The 21,330-nt window shown below is 43.7% G+C and overlaps 1 pseudogene; it reads left to right on the top strand.

Annotated features, from left to right (window-relative positions):
* Positions 1 to 14,427, top strand: part of LOC124509616 (beta-hexosaminidase subunit beta-like) — a 77,080-nt pseudogene extending 62,653 nt beyond the window's left edge.
* The last annotated feature ends 6,903 nt before the right edge of the window (positions 14,428 to 21,330 follow it).

Genomic DNA, 21,330 nt, shown 5'->3' with positions numbered 1-21,330 from the left:
TTGTCCATACTCTAAATGCCTGGTACTTAGTTGGGGCTAAACATATACTTGTTCCTTTGACTTCTCTCCCATGCATACGAGTAAAATGATGAATTTTCTTTGAGGGGGAGAGATAGCTTCTTCTTTAACCTCCTTTCCTTAGGGTGTTTCCTTGAAAGCTTACTAGGGCCGATAAGATGGCCTGACCTCTTTATTTTACAGTGAAAAGTCAGAAGCCTTCTGATCCTTGACACTGTGCACCCGTACCGCCACGATTAAATTTCTCACGGGGTATAGAGCAGACTATCACAAAGTGAATCCCTTTATCTCTCAAGGAGACAGGAGAAGATTGAATGAGTCTTCTATTTCACTGTAGAAACTTGTATAAAATTCTGTCTGAACGTGGTGGATACTTTTGAGCTTCCTTTCATGCACATCAACCTGGTAGTAATAAACTGTGCTCCTTCTCTTTTCTATATTGATACAAGGGGTAGGATTAATTTTATTTCCCTGACATATGTTTCGGTTTTATTTGGGGAAGGCGGTTCTTTTTACGTTGCTTGGGCTTGTTTGTATCTGTCAATTACCAAGTGGCTTTTTGGCTTTGCTAGTGCGCTGTTCAAATTATTCTAATGCACTTACTGAGTTAAAGCGGCCGTGCTTGTGGGTGCTCCGTGAATCACTTTTGCTGCTGAATAATGAAGCACCTCAGGTTTTCCGGTATTTCTTTGTCTACTTAGAAACCAGGAAAATGGATATGCAGGTATTTTATAAGGTACCAGATGATCCTAATTGTTGACTGAGGATGTTGCAGGCGTGGGAAGAAAGATGACTTAGACTAAATTTCATGGCATGATTCTCAGTTATTGGTTCCAGCTATGAGCCAGATATCTGATTTTTCTAGGAGATCCATAACACCAATAATTTAAGGCAGAAAACAATTGAGGGCTCCATTGACCCGTCTTGTTGGCTGTTTTGAGGAACCTATGTCACCAAAGAAAGATGTAGGTAATGCTTGATTTTATGCTCATTGATCTGTTTCCCCCGCCCCATGCTTTTCTCTTCCTGCAGATGTTCAGAGTAGTGTCTGAGTCAGTGACTCAGCCTACTTCTTCTAGGGCAAGACTTCCCACACATCGTGTGTGTGTGTGGGGTGGGGGGGAGGTGGAGGCTGTGCTGTGCATGGTCGGGTGTGAAGCAGCAGACATCGTCAAATATCCCCTGGGGTGAAGAGTGGGGGGGCGGAGGGAGTGGGGGAGGGCAGGATTGCCCCCATGGGGAAGCACTGCTTTAGAGAGAGCAAGTACATTCCGTGCCAAGCAGGGGTTTCTAGTGCTTCTGGTCTCTGAGCCTCCAGGCCAAGCCGCAGAAACTCGTCGGTACCCGCCACTAAGGGTGCCCCCCTGATTGTCCTAAGAAGAAACGTGGCTGCCACACAAAGAAGGTTCTTCTCGTAGTTGGTTGGGCTGCCCCCGAGTTGCCAGCATCTCAGGAACACCATAAGCTTTGGTGCCTTGGTTTTCCTGTCCGAAGAAGGAAGAAAACACGGCCCCGCCCAGAAGCTTCGCTTTGTTTTGCTCTTAGCTTCCTTTTTCCTTCATAGAGGGCAACAGGCATAGCAGCTTCTTGAACGTAAAGTACAACCTGATCATCCGAACTTTATGCTTTCTCAGTTCTTGACAGCTCCTGACCATAAAAGTCAGAAACTTCCCTTTTTCAATAGTTCCTTCCTCAGGACCTTTGTCCAACCAAGCTGACTAAGCGGCTTACTGCAGAGAGTCCAAAGGGCATGAGCACGGGCCCAGCTCAAACCTGGCTCTGCCATTCACTTTGGATGACTTTGAATGATTCAGTTTAACCTCTGGGTGCCTTAGATTTCTTCTTTACAAAATGCTGTTAATAATATTACCACCCTTAAATCGTTATTGTGAATCGTAAACGAGTTAATACGCTCACAGCGCTTGGAACAGTGATGTGAGGAACCTCTGTGTTTCGGCGTTGATGGACGTGCCTTTCTGCCTTTATTTGCTTTCTGACTCTACAGGAGCTATTTTTACAGCTCTAACTTGCGGATAACCGATAGTAACGCAGACATCTCTTGTCCACACGCATGAAAATGTCCTGTCGTCAATGCTACAGTGACCTAGCTTCTTTTATTTCAGTGTTTCCCTAAGTAAGGACCTTGGGGAGCTGACATCTTGACCATTCTTCCTTTCGGTGTCTATGTAATAAATTGAGTGTACAAAGCATTCATGTTTCTTTACTGGTCGAATCTGTCAGGCCTGGTCTGACTTTCCAAAGTCTATCTGCTTGTCACCGTGGCTCTTTACACCATGGGGTATTATTTTGGTTAATAGCCTGCCATCTCTTAACTATCCTTTTCAGCGTTTTCTGCCGCAGGATTTGTGATTGAGTGTTAGTGACAACCTGAAACTGAACGCACGAACGTCTATGGCCTCCCAGCCCGTATTAGCTAACTACCACTGCAAAACACACTCCCCCAAAACTTGGCAGCTTAAAAACAACACACATTTATTATCTCAAAGGTGATGTGGGCCACGAATTCACGCATAGCTTAGACGGCTACCTCTTCCGACTCTGAGAGTCTTACAACACTGCGGTCAAGGTATGGACCAAGGCTAAGGTCTCATAGACTCAGCAGTGGGGAAAGATCACTCACGTGGTGATTTTCAGGATTCAGTCCCTCAAGGGCTGTTCGACTGAGCCATCTCAGAAGCCTGCCTGTCACACAGACAAACGCGAACCAGATCTGATGGGGCAGATAAGATAACCACGACCCCAAACTCCCCTATGCTTCACAAAACAGAGGTACAAATGAGGTAGCATCATCAGTGTGCCCAAATATCGCCGGATTGTAGTCTCTACCTGCTACCACGATGTTCAGCCTTTCCCTCAAAGTCAACTTTGTTTATTAAAAAAAAAACCACTCTTTTTAAGTTTCTTTGTTTTGAGAGAGAGAGAGTGAGCGAGCATGCACGAGCATGAATGCATGGGGGAGAGGCAGAGAGAGAGGGAAAGAGAGAATCTCAAGCAGGCTCCAGGCTGTCAGCGCAGAGCCCAAGCCGGGGCTCGATCTTAGGAACTGTGAGATCATGACCTGAGCCGAAATCAAGAGTTGGACGCTTAACCGACTGACCCACCCTGGGGCCCCAACTTTGTTTATTTCCGAGAGTCCACAAAAGTAGCTCATATAGTCTCGTGCATCAGCCCATCCTGGTCTTTGATTACAGCTTTTAAGAACTGCGGCCAGGCACTGACATTATTACCAGTACTCTCTCGCAGAAGTATTCCCCGAGATGGAGTTTCTTTCAGTCCTCATTGCACTCCCAAAGCCATCTACAAGGCAAATACTTGACAAAATACTCCCCACCTGCCCTGGTCACAACTTAGATACCTGAATGGTGCTGCTTATTTCCAGCGTTCCTGCTGTGTAGAGCCCCTCGATTTGGTCAACCCCCCTCGTTCAGGTCAATGTGTGGAATGGATATAACAGCATCCTCACTGCCTTTTGATCTCTCTCCTGTCCACTTCCAGATGCTCAAAACTTCCTCATAGGTTCCCTTACCATTTCCCATCTGTCTTAATACCTAAAGGCAGCTCTAAATGTTTAACAACTGGCTCTTTAGGGGAAAATGCCCTGATTTGGAGCATTTGCCAATGGGATAAATCCATTGGCATAATGGATTTATCCCATAAATCCATGGGATAAATGCTCCCACCATGGATGATTACGAATGACCAACGTGACATCAGTGAACCTGGAGTTGGGAGGCTATGTGCGCAATCAGCTCTCGGCAAGCCAACGTAAGCTGGCTCTAACGTACTGTTGTTTGGAGGGCCAGTGGCCCTCAGACGTGATATGTATCTGAGCCTGGATTAGCTACAACCTCAATACCTCCTCCACACTGATATTCACCTCCATCTGGTAAGGCATGGGATTAAACCACTTTACTGATAATAGCCATGACCATGAAACTCTTGTGCATCTCTTTCACGGAAGTTGCTTCGGCAGCAAACCGGGACTAGACCTCAGTATCCTCAGGGAAAAGTCTGAAGTACTCAAAGAGATCCCTAAAGTTATAGCCCCTTTAAGATCCTGTTTCCCAAGATCCCCATGGCTCCAGGTTATTTCACAGATGGGGGCTTGTTCCTCTGGGTCTTTGATCTTTCCACTCTGTATTCCCTCGTGTTGGCCCCGCCTGAAGGACTGAGTTTCTACCAAGGTTCTTTTTCCTTGATTCTAGCCAGGACCCCATTTTACTGTTAAAGGACACTACTACCCCACATAAATTGATCCAGTTTCTTTTCTTGAGACTTAGTTTTGCCCCCTTGACTCTGAATATCATCATGGACTCAAAGCTTCTTGACACACAAAGCTAGTAGAGATTTTGGAGAGATCCAGGCAGATAGGCCCTCTGATTCCATAGAAATGTGACCTTGGGTCAATCACTTGACCTTCCTGAGTCTCAGTATGTCTGTATGTTTAGTGGAGATAAGAATACCTTCTTCCTAGATTTGTTACGGGGTTATAAACTAGAGGATGGATATAACGTTCCAGATGCAGAATAGGTGCTTAACAAAAATATCTCCAAATACCCCATTATTGCTTTGATTGATTGCCTACGCATGTTCTTTCTCACTCCCCATCTTTAGGCCCAAATGGGTCTTGACACGTGGATACAAGGTAGGGGGTGCATTGTGTGGGGCTGAGTTGACTTCTCTTGGGCGGAGGGTCAGAGCGGGCACTCAGTGAAGCACACAAGCAGGAGAGAGTTATTACCCTTGTAAGGAGGCTCGAGGCCTGGTGCCACATTTATTTTGTTGTTTATAATTTTTGTATTAATTTTTGGAAATAAAAAAGTATAACCTGTTCATCTTAAGAATAGAAAAATATCCGGTCATGTTTTCTTTTTTTTCTTTTTCCTCATTTTAAAAATTTAAATTTTAGTTAACATCCGGTGCAATATCGGTTTCAGGAGTAGAATTCAATGATTCATCTCTTACATACAACACCCGGTGCTCATCCCAAGCTTCCTCCTTAATGCCCGTCACGCATCTCCTACCCACCTCCCTCCATCAACCCATGGTTTGTTCTCTATCATCAAGAGTCTCTTGTGGTTTGTGTCCCTCTTTTCTCTCCCCCCTCCTTGCCATATGTTCATCTGTTTTGTTTCTTAAATTCCACACGTGAGTGAAATCATCTTGTAGTTGTCTTTTCTGATTGACGTGTTTCGCTTAGAATAATACATTCTAGCTCTATCCACATCATTGCAAATGGCAAGATTTCATTCTTTTTGATGGGTGAGTAATATTCCGACACACACACACACACACACACACACACACACACACACACACACACCACATCTTCTTTATCCACTCATCAGTCAATGGACATTGGGACTCTCTCCATAGTTTGGCTATTGTTGATAGTGCTGCTGTAAACATTGGGGTGCGTGTACCCCTTTGGATCTGTATCTTTGTATCCTTTGGGTAAAAGGCTAATAGTGCACTTGCTGGATTTTAGGGTAGATCTATTTTTCACTTTTTGAGGAACCTCCATACTGTTCTCCAGAGTGGCTGCACCAGTTTGCATTCCCACCAACGGTGCAAGAAAGTTCCCCTTTCTCCGCATCCTCACCAACACCTGTTGTTTCTTGTGTCCAGTCATGTATTTTAAAAAGCTAATTATCCACTTTCTCCCTGCCTTTCCTATTCTTTTGTTGAAAGCAATATGTTTGTCCTTCTGTAACTTATACATGCTACACAAACCTAAATGCACATAACAGGGCTTTCCTTGGTGCTTATTTTTATAAAATGGGTCCCTAAGATATGTATTACTCTGCAACTTGTTTTGCTCACTTAATAATTCATCATGTGGACAGTATTTGCTTTTTTGTAGGCTCTCAACACCTAGTTACTAAAATATTCATTTGTTAAATAAGACCATGAAATTCTTTTGTTGTAGCAACTTTAATGAAATATAATTCACATACTATACAATTCACCCACTTAATGTGTTTAGAATTCAGTGGCTTTTAATACACTCATACATTCACAGAGTTGTACAACCATCACCACAGTCAATTTTAGAACATTTTATCACTCCCCAAAGCAACATCATACCTTTAGCAATTGCCCTCCATTTCTCTCCACCACCCTCTACCCCCACCAGCCCTAGGCAACCACTAATCTATTTTCTGTCTCTAGAGACTTGCCTGTTATACACACATCCTATGCATGGAATCATATAATATGTGTTCTTTTTTAACTGGCTTCCTTCACTTAGCATGTCTTCAAGGTTCATCCATACTGTAGCATGTATCGGGACTTTATTCCTTTTTATTGCTGACTCCTATTACATTGAATGGATATACTGCGTTCAGCAGTTGATGGATATTTGGATTGTTTCCACTTTTTGGCTATTATGAATATTGCTTCTGTGAACATTTGTGTATATCATTTACTTTTTAACCCCCCGGTTTTCTGGTCCCCTGTTGACCTCTTTCGCGTTCCTTACCCCATGTCCCAGGGGTCCCTAATTTAGGGGTGTGTGCAGGTGATCAAGTTTCAGTTTTGTGGCAGGTGATGATAGCAGGCACTAATTTTAAAAACAGCCATTGGTTTTTTTTTCTCCGACAAAAATAAATTCGGACCTCTCCCGACAACTTGGTTTCATGCTATAATCAGAAGATCTCCTGAGGGAAAATAATAACAATCGCCACTGTGTGTCTTCACTCCGGAAGATACATGTCAAATATCTGGCTGCTTGGCCCATCTGGATTTCTTATAGGCTTCTCTACAAAGCCTTTCCAAGATGGCACTCATCACAGTTCCTGACACTGTCCCCTCCACAAATGCACTCTTACTCCTGTGTTCCCTGCATGTGTGGAAGGCACTGCCATACCTACGGTCACCTGACTCCGAAATCTGGTGAATGCCTTAGGCCTCTCTGTCAACCCATTCTGCATATATCAGTTACCCAAGGCATGTCGAGCTCTGAAATAGTTCTCTAATTCATCCTCTTCTCTTTATCCTCATGGCTACCGCATCAGCTCAGGCTTTCACAGTATCCCCTTGTGCACCGTGACCTCCTGAAACCCACACTGTTCCGCATTTCAGTATTTTCTTTGCCTACAGTGTCCCTCCCCTCTCGTGTGCTGGTTAGTGTTCAGTCAACTTTTAAGACTCGACTCAAATGTCACCTTGTCTCTAGCGTCTTCTTCTCCCTTTGCATTAAAGTCAAGTGAGTTTCCCTTCTTTGCTCCTTGGCACACCGTTTTTGCCTGTTCTTTTTTTTTTTTTTTAATTTTTTTTTTTTTGAATGTTTATTTATTTTTGGGACAGAGAGAGACAGAGCATGAACGGGGGAGGGGCAGAGAGAGAGGGAGACACAGAATCGGAAACAGGCTCCAGGCTCCGAGCCATCAGCCCAGAGCCCGACGCGGGGCTCGAACTCACGGACCGCGAGATCGTGACCTGGCTGAAGTCGGACGCTTAACCGACTGCGCCACCCAGGCGCCCCAGTTTTTGCCTGTTCTAATGTAGTTACCGGTTTGTCTGTTTCTGCTTTCATTTGATTCTGAAATTCTTCTGTTTTTTGAATCACTGTAGCTCACACATTATCAGCAGTAGACAAATAATATGTTTAATAAATGACTGAATAATTAAACTCTTGTATGTAAAAAAAGAAAAATTTGGACGAATGATCAGTTTTTCAAATATATTGAAGAACTCCCCTCCTTATTAGATCTCAGCTGTTCATTTGTTACATGTCTCAAATCGAGGGGTACTTATCTAAATATTTAACTGTTTTCATCTATGCTTTCTCCATCTGATTTGATAAATTTTAATGATTAAATTCTGAATAATTGGAGAGACTCCTTGGAATGTGCATAATAGGTCCATTAATAGTAATATCTAATTAAAGAATATTTTTAAATGAACAAAATAATAGAATAAATCCATTAAGTTCCCATTAAATCCCTCCATAAAAGTGAACACTTCGTGTTTGTTAAGGGCTCCTTAATTAAATATAATTAATCCAAGCACTTCAGAAATTAATATGAAACCCTCCGCACAGGGTCATGTCTTATAGAGGCGTAAGCCTGTTATGTGGCCCCAGCATCAGAGCTCATCAATTCTGTAAGTTTATCACACAGAGACTCAATTTAATGCTTTGCTAAATATTAACAGAAAAATACCATTAGAGGTGTGTGCATTATTTGTTCATCTAAAGAGGTGACATCTCTTCCTAGCAAAAAGAACTTCAGAATTAACGTATGATCGCAGATCTTGAAATTTTCATACAGGAGAAAACAAAAACGGATAAGAAATAAATGAACAAGGAGGAGATACTAAATATTTAAATGTATATGGGGCATGTTTCCCGTAATTCTGTAGGAGTCAGAAAGAACAATGGACTTGGTCTGTTCTACGTAAGACAGCACTACGCCAAATACTAACGTGTTGCTTCTGTACCAGGAGAGCAAACTCCACTGCGTTCTGCACTCAGAAATTCCGTTGATGTGCCCGAAGAATTTTTAGAATTATGATAAACTCATAGCAGCTCCGGAAAGAGACTCGGGTACCATCATCAGATCAGACATCTTGAGGAGTATCTGAAAAATTTAATAATACAGTTGGACTGATAAGCGTGGAGGCGTAAACCCTGAAGTCCACCAGGCAGATGAGGAGACTTCACAGGAAAGTTCCATGCTGCAGAGGCCCCCGGGGAGCGGGAGCAGAGAACACGTGACTGGGGGCGGACCCGGAAAGGAAGTAAAGGGTTGGAGTCTGTCACGATCCAGGTAGCCTTTCAGCCATGGTACCCAATGAGACCCTGTGCGCTGGTTTTTTTTCAAGGCAGCCACTCTTAGTAAAAATCTGCTCTGTGCTAGTTGTTTTATAACTCACTTTTGAATGATTCAGAATTGCTTCGGGGATTCAATGGCAGAACTTACTGAAGGAAGGCACTCTGAAATTAATCCCCAATTACTTATACAAAGAGCATGTAATTCAGCAGAATATAGCTCTCCTGGTTTGAACATAATGTGGAGTTTTTGTCTAATCTCCCTTCATCCGATAACCTCATCTCTCATCATTTCCAGGAAGGCTTCGTCCATGTGTGACATCGGGTGATGTCTGCTGAACAATTTCTCCTTTAAATACTATCATATGATCTAATTTGTGTTAAAATCCTCAATCTGATGCACTCCCTACCTTATTTCGTATAGGCTCTCTGGCCTGCGAGAGAAAGTAGATTTTTCTCTCCTCTCTGACACTTGCCATAGCTGCATTAAGAGGAAAAGAGCAAAATCTGTTTGCTCTGAGACATGCTGTTTTGTGGATAATGAAAACAAATGAAGCATAACAGTTAATTTTGTTCTTTCTATCACAGATGGGGACTCCTGTTAAGGAAACCTCTCAATCAAATAGATTCCTTTATTTGCCACTGAAGGTGCAGAGAATTAGATGGCTAACCTGGTCACCCTCTCCGTTTTCATTTAGAGATAGATCAGCGAGGACAGTTTGTATTTGCTGCCCAACTTCCCTCATTCTCTGAGCTTTAAACATGTTGAATTCTGAGATGTATAATCATCATTGCCTATTTTTAAACGACAAAAGCCAAGAAAATTATTTTTCTTTACGGTCCGTAAGATAGATATCAATGCAGATAAAACACGCAAAAATAAAAACAAAAACAAAACCTAGAGACCTTCATGTTTTAAATGGCTTGTCTGTCCAAAGTTCCAAGGTCATGTTTTCTTTGTTTAACAAAAAAAGGTCAGCGCAAAAATGAATTGCAGCAAAGAGAAATACCAAGTAAATACAGCAGCAGGGAAGGGCAGGGATTGATGGAAAAGGCAGCGGAGAGGGGTGAGCTGAGTGTCTGCTGATCGGTTCTGAAATAGGAATTTCACCCTCAAACAGACTCTTCTAGAAATCATTATGAATCTGTTTTGCAAAAGCTTAAAAACAATGGCCTCCAAGCCAAAGTTAGATCCCTTTCAGTGACAGAATATTTTCGCTAAGATGACTGTCATTTAAAGAAATCGAAGTACAGTTGACAGACAAATGTTCCTGGTTTCAGTTGTGCAACGTAGTGATGTGACAACTCTGTGCTTGCCACAAGTGCTCCCTGGCAGTTTCTGAATGTCTTCCTCGTGAATCCTTTATCTTCTGAATGACACTGTATAGAGGAGAGATCCTGAGACTCAGAGAGGTCAAGTGACTGGTTCATATTACTAAACACAGACATTCTTCCATGTCTAGGTTTAGAGGTGCAGGATCATCATTGTCGACCATCAGTTTACCAGGACTCGTCCACCTTTTTTCCCTAGGAACATATTAGTGGTATGCAGAGATAATTATGCAACATTATCTTTGTTTACGAAAATCAGATTACATAGCACGTCATATTCAGCAATTGCTTATCTAATTTAACAACATACAATGCTCATCCTCCCATGTCAGTGTGCGTGGCTCTGATCCATTGCTTTTAAAGACTACGTCATAGTCACTTACATCGATGATTCCTGAAATGGGGAATTGATTTTGCTCCCCAGGCGACAGCTGGCAGTGAGTGGAGAAAGTTTTGCCTGTCACAATTGGGCACAAGGTGCCGGGGGCATCAAAGGGGTGAAGGCCGGGGCGCTGCTCAGCATCCTGAGCACAGAACAATCTGGCTCAGACGTCAACAGCGCTGAGGTTGAGAAGTCCTGAAATAGATGTACCACAATTCATTTAACACGTTCTCTACTGGTGGCCGTTGGGAGCGTTCCCAATTGTATCGACTACAGTGGCAGTGAATAGTCAATAGTTTCTACCTTTGTGCATTATTCCAAGTAGTACTTCTGGACAAATACCTAGACGGGTAATTTCTTAGTCCTAGATTATGCCGCTGGCTTAAACTAGTAAAGGTTGTCTGAATTTACGTTTCTTCCAAGAGTATGTGAGGCTGTGTGGGCCCCCTTGCCCCTCCTCCTCCGGTGGGCATTATCCACCTTTTAAAGTTCTGCCAGACCTTTTGACACATAGCTTTCTGCTTCTTTATTGTTATTTCAAGTTTACTGTTAGTGACTTAGCCATCTTTTCAAATGTGTTTGGGCTTTGAGTTTTCTTCATTTGTGAATTGTCTGTGCACCTCCTTAATGCTTTTTCTCTTGAGTTGGCTACAAAATCTTTTTGGCTTGAAAAGCTTTGTCCCTTCTATGTATCACAAATATTTTTTCCTAATTTTTCATTTGCACTTTAGCATTAATAATTTTTGGGTATGTGAATGTATAGCATTTTTATAAATGCCAGTTTATTCTTCTTCAAATATTTCCTCTGGGAATTGGTCACATGTAGAAACGTTTTCCCCTCCCAAAGAATATGAAAATATACACCTGTGTTTCCTTCTACTCCCCCTCCAGTTCCTTTGGGGTCTGTTTGTCAGTTCATTTTCCATTTAATCCTTCACACCTAGCTGGAAATTTTTTCAGTGTGAATGTTAACCCACTGACTCTCCTAATACAGTCATCACGACTTCACAGGAACAAGCCAAGTGGAGATTCTCTTCGCAGAGAGTAAACTCCTAACCTTGCCATCTGTACTCCATTCCGGAACACCAGCCAAGTTTCTTCAAACCTCGCCCACAGACAGGAATGAGGATACCCGACCCTGTTAAGTGTTAAGCTTGTTAAGCTAAAGAATTGACAAGATTTCACGTTAGTTTTACATTTCATGTGATTTTATTTATTCATGCTATTTCGTTTAGTTACATTTCATGTTTCTTTTTAATTTTTAATTGAAGCAGAGTTGATATATATACATTAGCTTCAGGTATACAGCATAGTGATTGGACAATTATATACTTAACAAGCTTTTCATCTCTGTAACTTACTCATTCTATATTGGAAGTTTGTATGTCATATTAATGTAATTTTGATTTTAACTTAATTTTTAATTTTAATTTTAATTTTATCTTCATATGGCACCTTTTTATATATATATATATGAAATTTATTGACAAATTGGTTTCCATACAACACCCAGTGCTCATCCCAAAAGGTGCCCTCCTCAATACCCATCACCCACCCTCCCCTCCCTCCCACCCCCCATCAACCCTCAGTTTGTTCTCAGTTTTTAACAGTCTCTTATGCTTTGGCTCTCTCCCACTCTAACTTCTTTTTTTTTTTTTCTTCCCCTCCCCCATGGGTTCCTGTTAAGTTTCTCAGGATCCACATAAGAGTGAAACCATATGGTATCTGTCTTTCTCTGTATGGCTTATTTCACTTAGCATCACACTCTCCAGTTCCATCCACGTTGCTACAAAAGGCCAGATTTCATTTTTTCTCATTGCCACGTAGTATTCCATTGTGTATATATACCACAATTTCTTTATCCATTCATCAGTTGATGGACATTCAGGCTCTTTCCATAATTTGGCTATTGTTGAGAGTGCTGCTATGAACATTGGGGTACAAGTGCCCCTATGCATCAGTACTCCTGTATCCCTTGGATAAATTCCTAGCAGTGCTATTGCTGGGTCATAGGGTAGGTCTATTTTTAATTTTCTGAGGAACCTCCACACTGCTTTCCAGAGCGGCTGCACCGATTTGCATTCCCACCAACAGTGCAAGAGGGTTCCCGTTTCTCCACATCCTCTCCAGCATCTATAGTCTCCTGATTTGTTCATATGGCACCTTTAAAGCAGGTTGTAGTATTCCCACTTTATGGATGAGGCACAGTTAAGGCTATCTGCTTGGCTGTTCATTTCTTGAGGATATCAAGTGTTGGTTTTTTTTTTTTCCCCTCTCCAGTGCCAGGAACATATCATCTATTGGATAAATGCTTGGTTGGCCCAAGGGCACACTTTACTATGTAAAGGAGATGAGCAGGTTAATGGGATAGTGACACTTCTCATATCTACTTGATTTTGCTATAACTTAGCCCAAACATATCAGCCTTAAGAGAAATTATCTGCAAAATACAAGGTGGTTTTGTTCTCTTCCAGTTGATCTCCGTATTAACTATCCTTTCTCTCCATTTATGTATGTATACACTGAAGATAAATAATTTAAAATTGCCCCCAATTAAGGTGAGCATACGATATGGAGGTTTAAGGGTCAATAAATCAATGTTTCTGAGACATTTAGAGTCCATCAGCTGACATGTTTCTTTGTTTTTAATGTTTATTTATTTTTGAGAGAGAGAGAGAGAGAAAGAGAGACAGAGTGCAAGCAGGGGAGGGGCAGAGAGAGAGGGAGACAGAATCCGAAGCAGGCTCCAGGCTCCGAGCTGTCCGCACAGAGCCCGACGCGGGGCTAGAACTCTAAACAAGGTATCTTGGTTAGAGAAGAGGAAAATGGGCTTTCTGTCCTGATAGACGATACTAGTAATTTTGCCCAAAATCACGTCTGCTTCTCTTCAAGAAAGACTATTCCGTTCACTTGCAAGTGACTCGATATGATCCCCTGATCCAAACACCCCTCTTAATTAGCATGTTCCCAGAAAGCAAACTATTGTTTATTGACGGCCAGCCCCGCCTCCGGGGAAGTTCATAGGTTATTTAAAAATACTTATAGCTGCTTTTCCCTGGAAGGACCAAGACGGGGACCACACTGCCCATGGATGGTGCTGGTGTCCTTAAGAACAATCCTGTTCGCTTGGTCAAAACGTTCGTGTGTCGAACCAGCAAGCACCACCGCCCGCAAAGTGTGGAGAGATTTTCAGGAGCATATGCTCCTTTGAACTTGAGGTCGAGTGGCCAGAAGCGCCTCCAAACAGAAGCCTTTTTGTATTCATGGCTAGTTGCATCCATAACCACCAGACAAGAGATAAAAATTGATAAAACTACAGCCTTGGGGATGTAGCTTTATCCCCAAGGTCTCCTCAGAGCTCCAGCTTTATATAAATTTTCCATCACACTCTCAGCCAGCTGTTCAAAGTACAAGAATCTATTTCCCTGATGGGTAAGGAGTCTCAGGGTAGAAAACATATTCAGAACAAAATTACAGAATTGTGCTTCTTCCTCAATAAAAATTCATTTATTTCCTTGCTTTCACAGAACATCGATAGCTGAGTCTGAATAAGTTTCCAGTCTGGTGTCCTTAAGAAAACGAGGTCTCTGAGGCTGATGTGAGACCTACCCCAGGCCTCTTTTGGAGACCATCTTTCCCATTCCATTGTTTCGGTCAGCAGTCTCGTCTTCTGGATCCTGAAGCCTCAAATCTTTCAAGTTTGCCTTTTCTTTGGATTTACTGGTAAATTCACTGCCACCAGGAGGTTCTTCCCAGTTCCCAGTGTTAGTTTGCTGGCTTGTCTTTGCCCCTTACAGACTTTGCTCTGATCCCTGATCTTGGTCTGAGCTTCGCCCTGGATGGCAGGAGAGGAGAAGGGCGGGTGGAAATGGTTGAAGTTGAGGCACAGCACGTCACTTAGAAGCTGGGTTTGAGGTGCTTACGTTTTCAAGCAAGAGAAAATTCCAGCCCAAGCTGGCAGAGAAAGGAGATTGACTGGTTATCGTAGCTTGACGTCAATAATCAACAGTTTACAAAACAATACCACTCGTATTCACTTTCTCCTCAAAGAGTCCTCTCAGGCCAGCTTGGGGATCCCCAAGATTTCAACTGAAAAAGTACAGTTCCCAGGGTGGGTTGCCAGTGACCACGGGGCCACTAGGTGGCGCAATGAGATGCAGATGGAGGCCCAGGATCTGCGGCTCCACACGCCTTGCCACTCCCAGGGTTGTTTGGAGTGAGGACTGAAGTGCTACGGGATGAGCAGAAAATGCGGAATAAGAGGGGAGGGAGAGAGGAAGACCCTGGCGCATTTCAATTAAGGGCAACTTTTATAGAACTGGGTGAAACACACACACACACACACACACACACACACACACACACACACACCAACGGAAGAGAAATCCCTGAGAGCAGAGGAGGGGGGTGGCGGGGGAAGGTTGCTGTGGGGTTCTGGCTTTCCAGAGCGGGAATAGCTCTTGGAGGGAAGGGAGATGGTGCTCAGAGGGGAGAATGTTACCGGAGGCCCAACCCCTCCCCCCTTCACCGGCTGATCTCGGACTGGTCCTACGGCCTCCCAGACTCTGTGCCAACGTGCTCCCTACACCACTGGGTCCTATTTCCCAACATGGACAAGGGTCTCTGTGGACTCCAGGGCAAGAATACGGTGTCATATTTGCAAAGACAACTGCCTGAAGCCACACAAACCATTTTCAGAGCCCAGGGGCTCTGGTCTTACCTCTCATAATAGAAAACACTTTTATTGAGAAGCAAAGAACCCAAGTGAGAAAGGGCAAAAGAGGGTCACCCTTTACGCTGAATTGTCGAAAACAGGTGTGGGTAGTCTCCTTAACTTTCCTGGGGCTGCCTTCACCGCTGAGAACAGCTTTCCGTTTCCAAGTTGTATTTTTCTTGAAAGGCAGAAACCACAACCAAAACCCTTCCTCCCAGAGTTTCAGTCAAAAGGTAGCCAACGTCGGGTCGAGTCAGTTCTGCTTCTGTTTTGGCTGCCCGTTGATACAGTTTGTGGTCAGATGCCAGATCATCGTGCGGATCTCACGGCTACAGAGAGGTTGTGGGAAGAAGGAATAGAAAGAACCGAGATGGGGTTGTGTAATCCACCCCCATGAGACAACGTGACTCTTAGGTGACCGGTGTGGCATAGTTGGTGAAAACCCTTTCCAAAATGACCTTTTCCCCACTCCCATGTGCTGTGCGGCTTCCCGAACCTGAGCCAGAAGGCTTGCTGAGAAAGGGCAAGCCTTGACAGCCCTTTTGGAGAGTGATTACCTGGGGAAGCATGCAGACCCCTGGTGCAGGGCTTGGAAGGCACGGAGGACAGGGGAAATCGCGACAACAACAAATCCTGAGGGCTGACAGCTCCACGAGTGTGTGCGCGGTGTGTGTGTGTGTGTGTGTGTGTGTGTGTGTGTGCTCTTGGCGTGCATAGGGGCGATTTTCTTAATCTCTACCTTACCACGTGATGAAAGCTGGCAATCCAGGGGAGTCAGACCCACAAACTATAATTTCAGCTTAAAAGGACGCCACTCTTACGGCAGGAAAATGTCTCAGGGACCCGAGCGCGTGGATGTACGTTAATATGCGTGTATCTCCCATCTGCGAGTCCGTAGGCAGACCTTAGCGTGGACATCTCGGCTTAGTTTTTAATGTATCTGCGATGTGGGTTTGATGAAGGCGAGTATTTCAGAAGTATTACCTGAGAGGAATGTTTATATAGTTGTCTCACTGAAACTTACAAGTCTGATCAACAGAAAACCTATAAAAGGCTGATAGGTCCCCATATACTGTTTTGAGGAGCCGTTGGAAAAGATTTCCAATTTTTTTTTTTAAATTATATCCGGTCCTAGGACTATAACACTTTATGTTAGTGGTTGCCATCTTAGTTTTCACATTTTGAAATGAAGCTAGCGGGTCCAGAGAGACTGAGAGTCTTTCGTTGCGGCAAAAATATATGATCCCCTCTCTGTGACTAACTGTGGGACTCGCATTGCTAGAGCAAACTGTTTTTCTCATTTAGGGTGATTTTTTTTTTCAAATTTAAGTGTAGCTTTGTAGACTGTGATTCTTTCCAATTCATTTCTATAAAAGGCCGTTTCTATAAAAGGCCGGAGCACAGGTGGGAGGGAGGAGGTCACACTGAGAGGTCCCAAGGGGCGGAAGTCATGACCATGTCTTGCCTTTCACGTTAGCCGAGCCCAGAATGACCTGGCACTTGGAAGACTTCCTCATTTGGCCCTCTATTAATTACAGAAGGGAGGGCATTACCATGGGATGGTTACTTCTTCCCTGTTCTGTTTTTCTGTGGAGGCCTTCTGTTTTGTTTCTCAGCTCCTTCTTTGACTCTGTCATTATTGAGCATTAGTTTTCCTTCCTCCACCTTCTGGGATCCTTTGTCTCCAACTTCTGTTACAGTGTATCAGTCAGATATTGCCATGATAATGCTTACTAACAAACCACCCCCAAACTCAGTGGCTTTAAGTAGTAATCATTCTAGTGCTCACAGGTCTGTGGTTTGGGTGCATCTGGACTGGGCTTCGCTGGTGTCTGGGCTCCCGGTTCTGAGATCTAGGTTCCAGACTTCAGGTTCGAGGCTCCAGGTTGAATCCAGTTCTGTCTGGCATGCCTCTCATCTTCTGTGGACTAGCGGTTACCCAGGGCATGTGACGAACCCAACCCGTCTCATTCAGGGACCCAAGATGAAGGAGCAGTATCTATGTGGGGCATGTACTTCTCATGACAGGGCACCAGACTGAAAAAGACAGCTTGATAGAGCAAACATACGTCAAGCCTCTGGTTGTAGCATGTCCGCTCACATCCTATTGTCCAAAGCAAGTTGCACAGTGAAACCCAAACTCGGCCGGGGGGTGGGGGCAGAGAAGTCACTGTCCGTCAAGAAGATCTGGTGAGGAAGTGGGTATCTAATGTCCCCTTAGCTGAGCGAAGACCCGGGGACAAAGAATTCAATGTTCTACAGAGGGGAAGTATCGCCGCGTGCTGACATTGTTTGGCTGCCTCTATCTATTTAACGTGGACTGGTGAACTTGAAGACAGAGCCCACTTCTTGCTCGCCTCTTAACTTCTGTCTCTGGTATAAGACTTGCATTTCTCGGAAGTACTGAGGAAATTCTTCCGGAAATAAATGGCTCGACGAATTCTTTTGGAACAAAAAAATAAATAAGGATGCGAAGAGTGCTCTCAAAGCTCCACTTAGAGAAGAAGAAGGAATAGCAAGAAACACCTGTCCCTTTTTGTTGGTGACTCCTCCAGGGCTTTCCCCCTTTCTCCTCTGTTCATCCTCATTCTTTTTGGCAACTGTTAAGCTTTCTTGGTTTCGTAGCTCCTGGTTCCTCTGGCAAAAGCTCATCAAGGCAGGCAGAGTCCTTCCTTTGATTTCATCTGCCTATATTTCCCAACACCTGTGTGGACACTCGCTGTTTTGGTTGTCATAAACAGAGCAGCAGCGTTCCTCAGGAAAACGCATTTTTAGCGTTTGATGAAACTTCTTAAAATTAGATGGGCCCCTAAACTAAGAGGCGACCGTCTTGAGGCTTTCTGTTCCCTCATGAATCTGACGGGAAATTGAAATTCAGGCGTTCTGCTTTCCTCTGTGATCCCGGGCCTCCAAACACGTTAACTCTAGTGCCAAAATAACAACTAGATGTCCCCCTTGATATGATGTGTATGTTCTGCCACAAAGGATGTCAGTCAAATGAAAGTAACAGTTCTTGTGCAGCACCTACTTTTTCTTTCCATAAAGTATTCAAAGACTGATGAAGGACGTTTATCTTGCGGAGTCTTAACTCTGTCTGAGAAGAAACACTGTCAGTGCCCCACATATCCCCTGGGCATTCAATATTCTTGTATCACCTGCGGTAGGTATAGAACAACGGGTCCTCAAGTGTCCATGTCCTGATTCCCGGAACCTGGGAGAGAGAACTGGAGAGAGTAGGGAGGGTCGGAAGCAGGGCAGGAGACACGGTGACGGAAACAGAGGCTGAAGACGTTATGCTGTTGGTTTTGAAGGCGGAAGAAGAGGCCACAAGCCAAGGAACCCAGGTGGCTTCTAGAAGCGGGAAAAGGCAAAGAAATGGATTCTTCCCTGGAGTTTCCCGGAAGACTGAAGCCCTGCCAACAGATTTTAGCCTTCTGATCTTCAAAATTATAAGATGCTAAATCTGTGTTATTTTAAGCTACTAAGTTTGTGACAAGAGGAGACTAATATACCCCCCAAAGGCATGCTCCTCAGATACTAAATTCTCTAGAAGGCTGAGGACTTTTTCGGGCTCTGGAAGCAGATTTGTTCGTGCACTGGGCCAGCCATGTGTGCCAAGCAGTGGAGCCTCTAAGAACACCCTCAGCCGTTGACTCATAAAATGAACACACCAGCTTCCTTGCCCCTCAGGTGGGACAGTTCTCAGACATGTTCTAGATCTTCTCCAGCAGTCTCAAGCTGGAGTGACACCGCTGTGCCCATAGCAGTCATGTACCCAGTGACCACGTCGGCTTCGTCCCCTTTCCTGTCTCATCTGTCCAGGGATTGCTTCCCTAATGTAGTGCGTGTCTCAGGGCCAGCTTACTGGGGTCCACAGCCTAAGACACCCACACGCGTGCCTGGAGAGTCACTGGGGTGGGGAGGAAAGCGTGGCTGGGAAGAGGCTTGCTATGACAGCTCTGAGAACCCCGAGTGTGGTAGAGTTGGGGCCCTCTCTGGTAGGGATGAAGGGGTTTCATTAAAAAAAAAAAAAATCTTCCCAGTGTTTTTTAGGAGAAGACAGAGCAAGTTTGTATCTGTAAAAATGTTAACAAGTAGGAAGCCATAGAATGATAATAGAAGATTAATTGGAGTGCTTGAAAAGGAAATAACTTATTTTAAAATGTGCTCATTCATCTTACGATAGTAACGTATCCCATAAGATTGTCTGTGAGCCTTTAAAAATCAAAACACCACGCCTAGGTATTGTTTTCTTCATAGGCCAATTGGAGAACCAAAGATCGTTCCAAGCTAAGTGAAATAAATAGGCAAAAATAACCGTAATGTTCTGGCTTTTGTGAAAATCACTGTGTGAGGGAACGAAATGGAGAGGTTCATATCTAAGTTGGCCTGTTAATAATAGCTTAGGGTTCACAGCCATTGCCAGCTCTTACCTCAGGCAATCCAAGCACTACATTCAAAAGTACAATTCCTATTGTGTGAGTCCTTTAACACCCATGACACAGGACTGCTGATGCTACAGAGCACGGGCTGAGGAACCTTCCAGCATCACTCGGAAAAAGCAACCTTAACCACCATTTTTTCAACTACTTCTTATCAGCAAAATCAGTCGGCAGCTTTGCTCTTAGCCGTAGAATTGCTGTTGTTATGAGGGATTTTTCCTATTTTCCAAACGTTTCAGAATGAGGCTCATTGCTTCCTTGGGGGTTAGAATACTTTAGCTAGGAAATGTCAATAGTTTGACATTGATTGATTGATTGATTGATTGTCAAATTGGTTTCCATACAACACCCAGCTCATCCCAACAGGTGCCCTCCTCAATGCCCATCACCCACTTTCCCCTCCCTCCCACCCCCCATCAACCCTCAGTTTTTAAGAATCTCTTATGGTTTGGCTCCCTCCCTCTCTAACCTTTTTTTTCCTTCCCCTCCCCCATGGTCTTCTGTTAAGTTTCTCAGGATCCACATAAGAGTGAAAACATATGGTATCTGTCTTTCTCTGTATGGCTTATTTCACTTAGCATAACACTCTCCAGTTCCATCCACATTGCTACAAAGGGCCGTGTTTCATTCTTTCTCATTGCCATGTAGTATTCCATTGTATATACAAACCACAACTTCTTTTGACATTTAAATATTAAATGGCCAAAACCTGATCATTTTTAAGCTTAAGAAAGTAATGCTTCTATTATTGCAGTTGACAGCCCATCTAGAAATATCTCTTGTATATAGGAACAGTAGATATTTTTTTACTGATGCAGTTCTCATAATGAAAACGATATGAGAAGGGTACTCTTGTCCTGTTCATTTTATAGACAAAGACATTGACCATCACAATAGTGAAGTAATTCATCATAAATCATGCAGCAAACCTGGCAGAGCCAATATTCAAATCCCCCTCCACCCCCCACCCCCCACAAAGTCTGTTTTATTTATTTATTTAAAAAATTTTTTTTTCAACGTTTATTTATTTTTGGGACAGAGAGAGACAGAGCATGAACGGGGGAGGGGCAGAGAGAGAGGGAGACACAGAATCGGAAACAGGCTCCAGGCTCTGAGCCATCAGCCCAGAGCCTGACGCGGGGCTCGAACTCCCGGACCGCGAGATCGTGACCTGGCTGAAGTCGGATGCTTAACCGACTGCGCCACCCAGGCACCCCCACAAAGTCTGTTTTAAATGGCTGATTTAAATATTTGAGAACCTTTTTCTACAGGTTGCTTCTAGGACTTAGAAACTAATAATGAGAACTCTCAACAGAAGGTATTTTAGTATTCACTATAGAGAAAATGTACATTTATGTAGATAAATCAGAAAAATATGATCACTCCTTTACAGCGAAAAATATTTTTTTTTACAGAGATAAGTATTTTTCCTTTTGTTGATTTGGATCTCTTTTAAAAGAAAGAAAACAGTAAAAATAGAATTAAATCTCTTTAGGGGCACCTGGGCGGCTCAGTCAGTTGGGCATCTGACTCTTGGTTTCGACTCAGATCATTAACCGCGATCTCATGGTTCATGGGTTTGAGCCCCGCATCGGGCTCTGTGCTGACAGTGCGGACCCTGCTTGGAATTCTCTCCCTCTCTCCCTGC

This window comes from Lynx rufus, unplaced genomic scaffold (assembly GCF_022079265.1).
Source record: "Lynx rufus isolate CCGP_SWC_20201006 ecotype Redwood Valley unplaced genomic scaffold, mLynRuf1.p SCAF_14, whole genome shotgun sequence".
Taxonomy (NCBI): domain Eukaryota; kingdom Metazoa; phylum Chordata; class Mammalia; order Carnivora; family Felidae; genus Lynx; species Lynx rufus.
The sequence above is the reverse complement of the archived record's forward strand: the minus strand, read 5'-3'. Positions and strand labels throughout refer to the sequence as shown.